General features: G+C 44.0%; 15 non-coding genes across 15 annotated transcripts; all 15 read left to right on the forward strand.

The window, feature by feature from the left end:
• The first annotated feature begins 497 nt into the window (after positions 1-497).
• On the forward strand, positions 498-616 carry LOC139972392 (5S ribosomal RNA). Its single transcript, XR_011794816.1, has one exon. It is a non-coding gene; the product is annotated as a 5S ribosomal RNA (ribosomal RNA).
• A 716-nt stretch (positions 617-1,332) lies between these two features.
• Positions 1,333-1,451, forward strand: LOC139972394 (5S ribosomal RNA). The gene has a single exon (XR_011794817.1). It is a non-coding gene; the product is annotated as a 5S ribosomal RNA (ribosomal RNA).
• Positions 1,452-2,167: 716 nt separating this feature from the next.
• On the forward strand, positions 2,168-2,286 carry LOC139972395 (5S ribosomal RNA). Its single transcript, XR_011794818.1, has one exon. It is a non-coding gene; the product is annotated as a 5S ribosomal RNA (ribosomal RNA).
• A 718-nt stretch (positions 2,287-3,004) lies between these two features.
• On the forward strand, positions 3,005-3,123 carry LOC139972396 (5S ribosomal RNA). Its single transcript, XR_011794819.1, has one exon. It is a non-coding gene; the product is annotated as a 5S ribosomal RNA (ribosomal RNA).
• Positions 3,124-3,841: 718 nt separating this feature from the next.
• Positions 3,842-3,960, forward strand: LOC139972397 (5S ribosomal RNA). Its single transcript, XR_011794820.1, has one exon. It is a non-coding gene; the product is annotated as a 5S ribosomal RNA (ribosomal RNA).
• A 716-nt stretch (positions 3,961-4,676) lies between these two features.
• LOC139972398 (5S ribosomal RNA) lies at positions 4,677-4,795 on the forward strand. The gene has a single exon (XR_011794821.1). It is a non-coding gene; the product is annotated as a 5S ribosomal RNA (ribosomal RNA).
• Positions 4,796-5,513: 718 nt separating this feature from the next.
• LOC139972400 (5S ribosomal RNA) lies at positions 5,514-5,632 on the forward strand. Its single transcript, XR_011794822.1, has one exon. It is a non-coding gene; the product is annotated as a 5S ribosomal RNA (ribosomal RNA).
• A 713-nt stretch (positions 5,633-6,345) lies between these two features.
• Positions 6,346-6,464, forward strand: LOC139972401 (5S ribosomal RNA). Its single transcript, XR_011794823.1, has one exon. It is a non-coding gene; the product is annotated as a 5S ribosomal RNA (ribosomal RNA).
• Positions 6,465-7,180: 716 nt separating this feature from the next.
• On the forward strand, positions 7,181-7,299 carry LOC139972402 (5S ribosomal RNA). Its single transcript, XR_011794824.1, has one exon. It is a non-coding gene; the product is annotated as a 5S ribosomal RNA (ribosomal RNA).
• A 715-nt stretch (positions 7,300-8,014) lies between these two features.
• On the forward strand, positions 8,015-8,133 carry LOC139972404 (5S ribosomal RNA). The gene has a single exon (XR_011794826.1). It is a non-coding gene; the product is annotated as a 5S ribosomal RNA (ribosomal RNA).
• Positions 8,134-8,851: 718 nt separating this feature from the next.
• LOC139972406 (5S ribosomal RNA) lies at positions 8,852-8,970 on the forward strand. The gene has a single exon (XR_011794827.1). It is a non-coding gene; the product is annotated as a 5S ribosomal RNA (ribosomal RNA).
• Positions 8,971-9,686: 716 nt separating this feature from the next.
• LOC139972407 (5S ribosomal RNA) lies at positions 9,687-9,805 on the forward strand. Its single transcript, XR_011794828.1, has one exon. It is a non-coding gene; the product is annotated as a 5S ribosomal RNA (ribosomal RNA).
• A 717-nt stretch (positions 9,806-10,522) lies between these two features.
• Positions 10,523-10,641, forward strand: LOC139972408 (5S ribosomal RNA). The gene has a single exon (XR_011794829.1). It is a non-coding gene; the product is annotated as a 5S ribosomal RNA (ribosomal RNA).
• A 715-nt stretch (positions 10,642-11,356) lies between these two features.
• LOC139972409 (5S ribosomal RNA) lies at positions 11,357-11,475 on the forward strand. Its single transcript, XR_011794830.1, has one exon. It is a non-coding gene; the product is annotated as a 5S ribosomal RNA (ribosomal RNA).
• A 718-nt stretch (positions 11,476-12,193) lies between these two features.
• Positions 12,194-12,312, forward strand: LOC139972410 (5S ribosomal RNA). Its single transcript, XR_011794831.1, has one exon. It is a non-coding gene; the product is annotated as a 5S ribosomal RNA (ribosomal RNA).
• The last annotated feature ends 152 nt before the right edge of the window (positions 12,313-12,464 follow it).

Genomic DNA, 12,464 nt, shown 5'->3' on the forward strand with positions numbered 1-12,464 from the left:
GCTATATCATTCCGCATGCATGCATGCACGCACGCACGAGTGTTCTCCCTCAGGAAAAGTGCCGAAAAGAAACGGGAGAACATCTTTCTTGATATGTTCTCAAACAAAATCTCTCGTTTTTTGTGGCTTGGATGTCGGAGTACACAAAAGGAAGTAAATGTGATGCACAAATTAGGTCGATTGAGGCAATTTTAGACCACTTTAGGCTTCCCATGAGCAGCGTACGAACACTATGTTAAGAGGTTTGTTCACAAGTCGGACGAACGTGGCTAGCTTCAGACTCTCAGTGTGAGTGTGCGTGCGTGCGTCAGTCATTGGGGCAATCATATCCGGGCGTATATGCTACCATATAGCTTCTCAAGTCATATAAAAACATGCACATTATTTAGTTTAATGGGATAAGTAACCATATAGGTGGTCTAGAGTTGAACATCCAACTTTGCAAAATAAGTCTCGGGGCGGGCGGGTATAAAAAGCTTAAATTTCACCATTCTAATGTCTACGACCATATCACGTTGAATATACCGGTTCTCGTCCGATCACCGAAGTCAAGCAGCGTCGAGCCTAGTCAGTACTTGGATGGGTGACCGCCTGGGAATACTAGGTGCCGTAGACTTTTTCATTTTTCCTCACCCACAACTCCGCACCCTTTCTTTCTTTATTTCTTTTTCACTATTCTTTTATCCTGTCATTGTTATGAAAAGTCCCTCCCCCCCCCCTCACCACCACCGTTGAAGACATTGACTTGCCATATACCACTATTGTTGTGACCTGATCATTGCAATCACAAGTTTTTCTCCAGCCCCCTTTAATTCGAGACAAGTGTATCATTAGGGCTATATCATTCCGCATGCATGCATGCACGCACGCACGAGTGTTCTCCCTCAGGAAAAGTGCCGAAAAGAAACGGGAGAACATCTTTCTTGATATGTTCTCAAACAAAATCTCTCGTTTTTTGTGGCTTGGATGTCGGAGTACACAAAAGGAAGTAAATGTGATGCACAAATTAGGTCGATTGAGGCAATTTTAGACCACTTTAGGCTTCCCATGAGCAGCGTACGAACACTATGTTAAGAGGTTTGTTCACAAGTCGGACGAACGTGGCTAGCTTCAGACTCTCAGTGTGAGTGTGCGTGCGTGCGTCAGTCATTGGGGCAATCATATCCGGGCGTATATGCTACCATATAGCTTCTCAAGTCATATAAAAACATGCACATTATTTAGTTTAATGGGATAAGTAACCATATAGGTGGTCTAGAGTTGAACATCCAACTTTGCAAAATAAGTCTCGGGGCGGGCGGGTATAAAAAGCTTAAATTTCACCATTCTAATGTCTACGACCATATCACGTTGAATATACCGGTTCTCGTCCGATCACCGAAGTCAAGCAGCGTCGAGCCTAGTCAGTACTTGGATGGGTGACCGCCTGGGAATACTAGGTGCCGTAGACTTTTTCATTTTTCCTCACCCACAACTCCGCACCCTTTCTTTCTTTATTTCTTTTTCACTATTCTTTTATCCTGTCATTGTTATGAAAAGTCCCTCCCCCCCCCCTCACCACCACCGTTGAAGACATTGACTTGCCATATACCACTATTGTTGTGACCTGATCATTGCAATCACAAGTTTTTCTCCAGCCCCCTTTAATTCGAGACAAGTGTATCATTAGGGCTATATCATTCCGCATGCATGCATGCACGCACGCACGAGTGTTCTCCCTCAGGAAAAGTGCCGAAAAGAAACGGGAGAACATCTTTCTTGATATGTTCTCAAACAAAATCTCTCGTTTTTTGTGGCTTGGATGTCGGAGTACACAAAAGGAAGTAAATGTGATGCACAAATTAGGTCGATTGAGGCAATTTTAGACCACTTTAGGCTTCCCATGAGCAGCGTACGAACACTATGTTAAGAGGTTTGTTCACAAGTCGGACGAACGTGGCTAGCTTCAGACTCTCAGTGTGAGTGTGCGTGCGTGCGTCAGTCATTGGGGCAATCATATCCGGGCGTATATGCTACCATATAGCTTCTCAAGTCATATAAAAACATGCACATTATTTAGTTTAATGGGATAAGTAACCATATAGGTGGTCTAGAGTTGAACATCCAACTTTGCAAAATAAGTCTCGGGGCGGGCGGGTATAAAAAGCTTAAATTTCACCATTCTAATGTCTACGACCATATCACGTTGAATATACCGGTTCTCGTCCGATCACCGAAGTCAAGCAGCGTCGAGCCTAGTCAGTACTTGGATGGGTGACCGCCTGGGAATACTAGGTGCCGTAGACTTTTTCATTTTTCCTCACCCACAACTCCGCACCCTTTCTTTCTTTATTTCTTTTTCACTATTCTTTTATCCTGTCATTGTTATGAAAAGTCCCTCCCCCCCCCCCCTCACCACCACCGTTGAAGACATTGACTTGCCATATACCACTATTGTTGTGACCTGATCATTGCAATCACAAGTTTTTCTCCAGCCCCCTTTAATTCGAGACAAGTGTATCATTAGGGCTATATCATTCCGCATGCATGCATGCACGCACGCACGAGTGTTCTCCCTCAGGAAAAGTGCCGAAAAGAAACGGGAGAACATCTTTCTTGATATGTTCTCAAACAAAATCTCTCGTTTTTTGTGGCTTGGATGTCGGAGTACACAAAAGGAAGTAAATGTGATGCACAAATTAGGTCGATTGAGGCAATTTTAGACCACTTTAGGCTTCCCATGAGCAGCGTACGAACACTATGTTAAGAGGTTTGTTCACAAGTCGGACGAACGTGGCTAGCTTCAGACTCTCAGTGTGAGTGTGCGTGCGTGCGTCAGTCATTGGGGCAATCATATCCGGGCGTATATGCTACCATATAGCTTCTCAAGTCATATAAAAACATGCACATTATTTAGTTTAATGGGATAAGTAACCATATAGGTGGTCTAGAGTTGAACATCCAACTTTGCAAAATAAGTCTCGGGGCGGGCGGGTATAAAAAGCTTAAATTTCACCATTCTAATGTCTACGACCATATCACGTTGAATATACCGGTTCTCGTCCGATCACCGAAGTCAAGCAGCGTCGAGCCTAGTCAGTACTTGGATGGGTGACCGCCTGGGAATACTAGGTGCCGTAGACTTTTTCATTTTTCCTCACCCACAACTCCGCACCCTTTCTTTCTTTATTTCTTTTTCACTATTCTTTTATCCTGTCATTGTTATGAAAAGTCCCTCCCCCCCCCCCCTCACCACCACCGTTGAAGACATTGACTTGCCATATACCACTATTGTTGTGACCTGATCATTGCAATCACAAGTTTTTCTCCAGCCCCCTTTAATTCGAGACAAGTGTATCATTAGGGCTATATCATTCCGCATGCATGCATGCACGCACGCACGAGTGTTCTCCCTCAGGAAAAGTGCCGAAAAGAAACGGGAGAACATCTTTCTTGATATGTTCTCAAACAAAATCTCTCGTTTTTTGTGGCTTGGATGTCGGAGTACACAAAAGGAAGTAAATGTGATGCACAAATTAGGTCGATTGAGGCAATTTTAGACCACTTTAGGCTTCCCATGAGCAGCGTACGAACACTATGTTAAGAGGTTTGTTCACAAGTCGGACGAACGTGGCTAGCTTCAGACTCTCAGTGTGAGTGTGCGTGCGTGCGTCAGTCATTGGGGCAATCATATCCGGGCGTATATGCTACCATATAGCTTCTCAAGTCATATAAAAACATGCACATTATTTAGTTTAATGGGATAAGTAACCATATAGGTGGTCTAGAGTTGAACATCCAACTTTGCAAAATAAGTCTCGGGGCGGGCGGGTATAAAAAGCTTAAATTTCACCATTCTAATGTCTACGACCATATCACGTTGAATATACCGGTTCTCGTCCGATCACCGAAGTCAAGCAGCGTCGAGCCTAGTCAGTACTTGGATGGGTGACCGCCTGGGAATACTAGGTGCCGTAGACTTTTTCATTTTTCCTCACCCACAACTCCGCACCCTTTCTTTCTTTATTTCTTTTTCACTATTCTTTTATCCTGTCATTGTTATGAAAAGTCCCTCCCCCCCCCCTCACCACCACCGTTGAAGACATTGACTTGCCATATACCACTATTGTTGTGACCTGATCATTGCAATCACAAGTTTTTCTCCAGCCCCCTTTAATTCGAGACAAGTGTATCATTAGGGCTATATCATTCCGCATGCATGCATGCACGCACGCACGAGTGTTCTCCCTCAGGAAAAGTGCCGAAAAGAAACGGGAGAACATCTTTCTTGATATGTTCTCAAACAAAATCTCTCGTTTTTTGTGGCTTGGATGTCGGAGTACACAAAAGGAAGTAAATGTGATGCACAAATTAGGTCGATTGAGGCAATTTTAGACCACTTTAGGCTTCCCATGAGCAGCGTACGAACACTATGTTAAGAGGTTTGTTCACAAGTCGGACGAACGTGGCTAGCTTCAGACTCTCAGTGTGAGTGTGCGTGCGTGCGTCAGTCATTGGGGCAATCATATCCGGGCGTATATGCTACCATATAGCTTCTCAAGTCATATAAAAACATGCACATTATTTAGTTTAATGGGATAAGTAACCATATAGGTGGTCTAGAGTTGAACATCCAACTTTGCAAAATAAGTCTCGGGGCGGGCGGGTATAAAAAGCTTAAATTTCACCATTCTAATGTCTACGACCATATCACGTTGAATATACCGGTTCTCGTCCGATCACCGAAGTCAAGCAGCGTCGAGCCTAGTCAGTACTTGGATGGGTGACCGCCTGGGAATACTAGGTGCCGTAGACTTTTTCATTTTTCCTCACCCACAACTCCGCACCCTTTCTTTCTTTATTTCTTTTTCACTATTCTTTTATCCTGTCATTGTTATGAAAAGTCCCTCCCCCCCCCCCCTCACCACCACCGTTGAAGACATTGACTTGCCATATACCACTATTGTTGTGACCTGATCATTGCAATCACAAGTTTTTCTCCAGCCCCCTTTAATTCGAGACAAGTGTATCATTAGGGCTATATCATTCCGCATGCATGCATGCACGCACGCACGAGTGTTCTCCCTCAGGAAAAGTGCCGAAAAGAAACGGGAGAACATCTTTCTTGATATGTTCTCAAACAAAATCTCTCGTTTTTTGTGGCTTGGATGTCGGAGTACACAAAAGGAAGTAAATGTGATGCACAAATTAGGTCGATTGAGGCAATTTTAGACCACTTTAGGCTTCCCATGAGCAGCGTACGAACACTATGTTAAGAGGTTTGTTCACAAGTCGGACGAACGTGGCTAGCTTCAGACTCTCAGTGTGAGTGTGCGTGCGTGCGTCAGTCATTGGGGCAATCATATCCGGGCGTATATGCTACCATATAGCTTCTCAAGTCATATAAAAACATGCACATTATTTAGTTTAATGGGATAAGTAACCATATAGGTGGTCTAGAGTTGAACATCCAACTTTGCAAAATAAGTCTCGGGGCGGGCGGGTATAAAAAGCTTAAATTTCACCATTCTAATGTCTACGACCATATCACGTTGAATATACCGGTTCTCGTCCGATCACCGAAGTCAAGCAGCGTCGAGCCTAGTCAGTACTTGGATGGGTGACCGCCTGGGAATACTAGGTGCCGTAGACTTTTTCATTTTTCCTCACCCACAACTCCGCACCCTTTCTTTCTTTATTTCTTTTTCACTATTCTTTTATCCTGTCATTGTTATGAAAAGTCCCTCCCCCCCCCCCTCACCACCACCGTTGAAGACATTGACTTGCCATATACCACTATTGTTGTGACCTGATCATTGCAATCACAAGTTTTTCTCCAGCCCCCTTTAATTCGAGACAAGTGTATCATTAGGGCTATATCATTCCGCATGCATGCACGCACGCACGAGTGTTCTCCCTCAGGAAAAGTGCCGAAAAGAAACGGGAGAACATCTTTCTTGATATGTTCTCAAACAAAATCTCTCGTTTTTTGTGGCTTGGATGTCGGAGTACACAAAAGGAAGTAAATGTGATGCACAAATTAGGTCGATTGAGGCAATTTTAGACCACTTTAGGCTTCCCATGAGCAGCGTACGAACACTATGTTAAGAGGTTTGTTCACAAGTCGGACGAACGTGGCTAGCTTCAGACTCTCAGTGTGAGTGTGCGTGCGTGCGTCAGTCATTGGGGCAATCATATCCGGGCGTATATGCTACCATATAGCTTCTCAAGTCATATAAAAACATGCACATTATTTAGTTTAATGGGATAAGTAACCATATAGGTGGTCTAGAGTTGAACATCCAACTTTGCAAAATAAGTCTCGGGGCGGGCGGGTATAAAAAGCTTAAATTTCACCATTCTAATGTCTACGACCATATCACGTTGAATATACCGGTTCTCGTCCGATCACCGAAGTCAAGCAGCGTCGAGCCTAGTCAGTACTTGGATGGGTGACCGCCTGGGAATACTAGGTGCCGTAGACTTTTTCATTTTTCCTCACCCACAACTCCGCACCCTTTCTTTCTTTATTTCTTTTTCACTATTCTTTTATCCTGTCATTGTTATGAAAAGTCCCTCCCCCCCCCCTCACCACCACCGTTGAAGACATTGACTTGCCATATACCACTATTGTTGTGACCTGATCATTGCAATCACAAGTTTTTCTCCAGCCCCCTTTAATTCGAGACAAGTGTATCATTAGGGCTATATCATTCCGCATGCATGCATGCACGCACGCACGAGTGTTCTCCCTCAGGAAAAGTGCCGAAAAGAAACGGGAGAACATCTTTCTTGATATGTTCTCAAACAAAATCTCTCGTTTTTTGTGGCTTGGATGTCGGAGTACACAAAAGGAAGTAAATGTGATGCACAAATTAGGTCGATTGAGGCAATTTTAGACCACTTTAGGCTTCCCATGAGCAGCGTACGAACACTATGTTAAGAGGTTTGTTCACAAGTCGGACGAACGTGGCTAGCTTCAGACTCTCAGTGTGAGTGTGCGTGCGTGCGTCAGTCATTGGGGCAATCATATCCGGGCGTATATGCTACCATATAGCTTCTCAAGTCATATAAAAACATGCACATTATTTAGTTTAATGGGATAAGTAACCATATAGGTGGTCTAGAGTTGAACATCCAACTTTGCAAAATAAGTCTCGGGGCGGGCGGGTATAAAAAGCTTAAATTTCACCATTCTAATGTCTACGACCATATCACGTTGAATATACCGGTTCTCGTCCGATCACCGAAGTCAAGCAGCGTCGAGCCTAGTCAGTACTTGGATGGGTGACCGCCTGGGAATACTAGGTGCCGTAGACTTTTTCATTTTTCCTCACCCACAACTCCGCACCCTTTCTTTCTTTATTTCTTTTTCACTATTCTTTTATCCTGTCATTGTTATGAAAAGTCCCTCCCCCCCCCTCACCACCACCGTTGAAGACATTGACTTGCCATATACCACTATTGTTGTGACCTGATCATTGCAATCACAAGTTTTTCTCCAGCCCCCTTTAATTCGAGACAAGTGTATCATTAGGGCTATATCATTCCGCATGCATGCATGCACGCACGCACGAGTGTTCTCCCTCAGGAAAAGTGCCGAAAAGAAACGGGAGAACATCTTTCTTGATATGTTCTCAAACAAAATCTCTCGTTTTTTGTGGCTTGGATGTCGGAGTACACAAAAGGAAGTAAATGTGATGCACAAATTAGGTCGATTGAGGCAATTTTAGACCACTTTAGGCTTCCCATGAGCAGCGTACGAACACTATGTTAAGAGGTTTGTTCACAAGTCGGACGAACGTGGCTAGCTTCAGACTCTCAGTGTGAGTGTGCGTGCGTGCGTCAGTCATTGGGGCAATCATATCCGGGCGTATATGCTACCATATAGCTTCTCAAGTCATATAAAAACATGCACATTATTTAGTTTAATGGGATAAGTAACCATATAGGTGGTCTAGAGTTGAACATCCAACTTTGCAAAATAAGTCTCGGGGCGGGCGGGTATAAAAAGCTTAAATTTCACCATTCTAATGTCTACGACCATATCACGTTGAATATACCGGTTCTCGTCCGATCACCGAAGTCAAGCAGCGTCGAGCCTAGTCAGTACTTGGATGGGTGACCGCCTGGGAATACTAGGTGCCGTAGACTTTTTCATTTTTCCTCACCCACAACTCCGCACCCTTTCTTTCTTTATTTCTTTTTCACTATTCTTTTATCCTGTCATTGTTATGAAAAGTCCCTCCCCCCCCCCCCTCACCACCACCGTTGAAGACATTGACTTGCCATATACCACTATTGTTGTGACCTGATCATTGCAATCACAAGTTTTTCTCCAGCCCCCTTTAATTCGAGACAAGTGTATCATTAGGGCTATATCATTCCGCATGCATGCATGCACGCACGCACGAGTGTTCTCCCTCAGGAAAAGTGCCGAAAAGAAACGGGAGAACATCTTTCTTGATATGTTCTCAAACAAAATCTCTCGTTTTTTGTGGCTTGGATGTCGGAGTACACAAAAGGAAGTAAATGTGATGCACAAATTAGGTCGATTGAGGCAATTTTAGACCACTTTAGGCTTCCCATGAGCAGCGTACGAACACTATGTTAAGAGGTTTGTTCACAAGTCGGACGAACGTGGCTAGCTTCAGACTCTCAGTGTGAGTGTGCGTGCGTGCGTCAGTCATTGGGGCAATCATATCCGGGCGTATATGCTACCATATAGCTTCTCAAGTCATATAAAAACATGCACATTATTTAGTTTAATGGGATAAGTAACCATATAGGTGGTCTAGAGTTGAACATCCAACTTTGCAAAATAAGTCTCGGGGCGGGCGGGTATAAAAAGCTTAAATTTCACCATTCTAATGTCTACGACCATATCACGTTGAATATACCGGTTCTCGTCCGATCACCGAAGTCAAGCAGCGTCGAGCCTAGTCAGTACTTGGATGGGTGACCGCCTGGGAATACTAGGTGCCGTAGACTTTTTCATTTTTCCTCACCCACAACTCCGCACCCTTTCTTTCTTTATTTCTTTTTCACTATTCTTTTATCCTGTCATTGTTATGAAAAGTCCCTCCCCCCCCCCTCACCACCACCGTTGAAGACATTGACTTGCCATATACCACTATTGTTGTGACCTGATCATTGCAATCACAAGTTTTTCTCCAGCCCCCTTTAATTCGAGACAAGTGTATCATTAGGGCTATATCATTCCGCATGCATGCATGCACGCACGCACGAGTGTTCTCCCTCAGGAAAAGTGCCGAAAAGAAACGGGAGAACATCTTTCTTGATATGTTCTCAAACAAAATCTCTCGTTTTTTGTGGCTTGGATGTCGGAGTACACAAAAGGAAGTAAATGTGATGCACAAATTAGGTCGATTGAGGCAATTTTAGACCACTTTAGGCTTCCCATGAGCAGCGTACGAACACTATGTTAAGAGGTTTGTTCACAAGTCGGACGAACGTGGCTAGCTTCAGACTCTCAGTGTGAGTGTGCGTGCGTGCGTCAGTCATTGGGGCAATCATATCCGGGCGTATATGCTACCATATAGCTTCTCAAGTCATATAAAAACATGCACATTATTTAGTTTAATGGGATAAGTAACCATATAGGTGGTCTAGAGTTGAACATCCAACTTTGCAAAATAAGTCTCGGGGCGGGCGGGTATAAAAAGCTTAAATTTCACCATTCTAATGTCTACGACCATATCACGTTGAATATACCGGTTCTCGTCCGATCACCGAAGTCAAGCAGCGTCGAGCCTAGTCAGTACTTGGATGGGTGACCGCCTGGGAATACTAGGTGCCGTAGACTTTTTCATTTTTCCTCACCCACAACTCCGCACCCTTTCTTTCTTTATTTCTTTTTCACTATTCTTTTATCCTGTCATTGTTATGAAAAGTCCCTCCCCCCCCCCCTCACCACCACCGTTGAAGACATTGACTTGCCATATACCACTATTGTTGTGACCTGATCATTGCAATCACAAGTTTTTCTCCAGCCCCCTTTAATTCGAGACAAGTGTATCATTAGGGCTATATCATTCCGCATGCATGCATGCACGCACGCACGAGTGTTCTCCCTCAGGAAAAGTGCCGAAAAGAAACGGGAGAACATCTTTCTTGATATGTTCTCAAACAAAATCTCTCGTTTTTTGTGGCTTGGATGTCGGAGTACACAAAAGGAAGTAAATGTGATGCACAAATTAGGTCGATTGAGGCAATTTTAGACCACTTTAGGCTTCCCATGAGCAGCGTACGAACACTATGTTAAGAGGTTTGTTCACAAGTCGGACGAACGTGGCTAGCTTCAGACTCTCAGTGTGAGTGTGCGTGCGTGCGTCAGTCATTGGGGCAATCATATCCGGGCGTATATGCTACCATATAGCTTCTCAAGTCATATAAAAACATGCACATTATTTAGTTTAATGGGATAAGTAACCATATAGGTGGTCTAGAGTTGAACATCCAACTTTGCAAAATAAGTCTCGGGGCGGGCGGGTATAAAAAGCTTAAATTTCACCATTCTAATGTCTACGACCATATCACGTTGAATATACCGGTTCTCGTCCGATCACCGAAGTCAAGCAGCGTCGAGCCTAGTCAGTACTTGGATGGGTGACCGCCTGGGAATACTAGGTGCCGTAGACTTTTTCATTTTCCTCACCCACAACTCCGCACCCTTTCTTTCTTTATTTCTTTTTCACTATTCTTTTATCCTGTCATTGTTATGAAAAGTCCCTCCCCCCCCCCTCACCACCACCGTTGAAGACATTGACTTGCCATATACCACTATTGTTGTGACCTGATCATTGCAATCACAAGTTTTTCTCCAGCCCCCTTTAATTCGAGACAAGTGTATCATTAGGGCTATATCATTCCGCATGCATGCATGCACGCACGCACGAGTGTTCTCCCTCAGGAAAAGTGCCGAAAAGAAACGGGAGAACATCTTTCTTGATATGTTCTCAAACAAAATCTCTCGTTTTTTGTGGCTTGGATGTCGGAGTACACAAAAGGAAGTAAATGTGATGCACAAATTAGGTCGATTGAGGCAATTTTAGACCACTTTAGGCTTCCCATGAGCAGCGTACGAACACTATGTTAAGAGGTTTGTTCACAAGTCGGACGAACGTGGCTAGCTTCAGACTCTCAGTGTGAGTGTGCGTGCGTGCGTCAGTCATTGGGGCAATCATATCCGGGCGTATATGCTACCATATAGCTTCTCAAGTCATATAAAAACATGCACATTATTTAGTTTAATGGGATAAGTAACCATATAGGTGGTCTAGAGTTGAACATCCAACTTTGCAAAATAAGTCTCGGGGCGGGCGGGTATAAAAAGCTTAAATTTCACCATTCTAATGTCTACGACCATATCACGTTGAATATACCGGTTCTCGTCCGATCACCGAAGTCAAGCAGCGTCGAGCCTAGTCAGTACTTGGATGGGTGACCGCCTGGGAATACTAGGTGCCGTAGACTTTTTCATTTTTCCTCACCCACAACTCCGCACCCTTTCTTTCTTTATTTCTTTTTCACTATTCTTTTATCCTGTCATTGTTATGAAAAGTCCCTCCCCCCCCCCCCTCACCACCACCGTTGAAGACATTGACTTGCCATATACCACTATTGTTGTGACCTGATCATTGCAATCACAAGTTTTTCTCCAGCCCCCTTTAATTCGAGACAAGTGTATCATTAGGGCTATATCATTCCGCATGCATGCATGCACGCACGCACGAGTGTTCTCCCTCAGGAAAAGTGCCGAAAAGAAACGGGAGAACATCTTTCTTGATATGTTCTCAAACAAAATCTCTCGTTTTTTGTGGCTTGGATGTCGGAGTACACAAAAGGAAGTAAATGTGATGCACAAATTAGGTCGATTGAGGCAATTTTAGACCACTTTAGGCTTCCCATGAGCAGCGTACGAACACTATGTTAAGAGGTTTGTTCACAAGTCGGACGAACGTGGCTAGCTTCAGACTCTCAGTGTGAGTGTGCGTGCGTGCGTCAGTCATTGGGGCAATCATATCCGGGCGTATATGCTACCATATAGCTTCTCAAGTCATATAAAAACATGCACATTATTTAGTTTAATGGGATAAGTAACCATATAGGTGGTCTAGAGTTGAACATCCAACTTTGCAAAATAAGTCTCGGGGCGGGCGGGTATAAAAAGCTTAAATTTCACCATTCTAATGTCTACGACCATATCACGTTGAATATACCGGTTCTCGTCCGATCACCGAAGTCAAGCAGCGTCGAGCCTAGTCAGTACTTGGATGGGTGACCGCCTGGGAATACTAGGTGCCGTAGACTTTTTCATTTTTCCTCACCCACAACTCCGCACCCTTTCTTTCTTTATTTCTTTTTCACTATTCTTTTATCCTGTCATTGTTATGAAAAGTCCCTCCCCCCCCCCTCACCACCACCGTTGAAGACATTGACTTGCCATATACCACTATTGTTGT

This window comes from Apostichopus japonicus, chromosome 8, assembly GCF_037975245.1.
Source record: "Apostichopus japonicus isolate 1M-3 chromosome 8, ASM3797524v1, whole genome shotgun sequence".
NCBI classification, from domain to species: Eukaryota; Metazoa; Echinodermata; class Holothuroidea; order Aspidochirotida; family Stichopodidae; genus Apostichopus; species Apostichopus japonicus.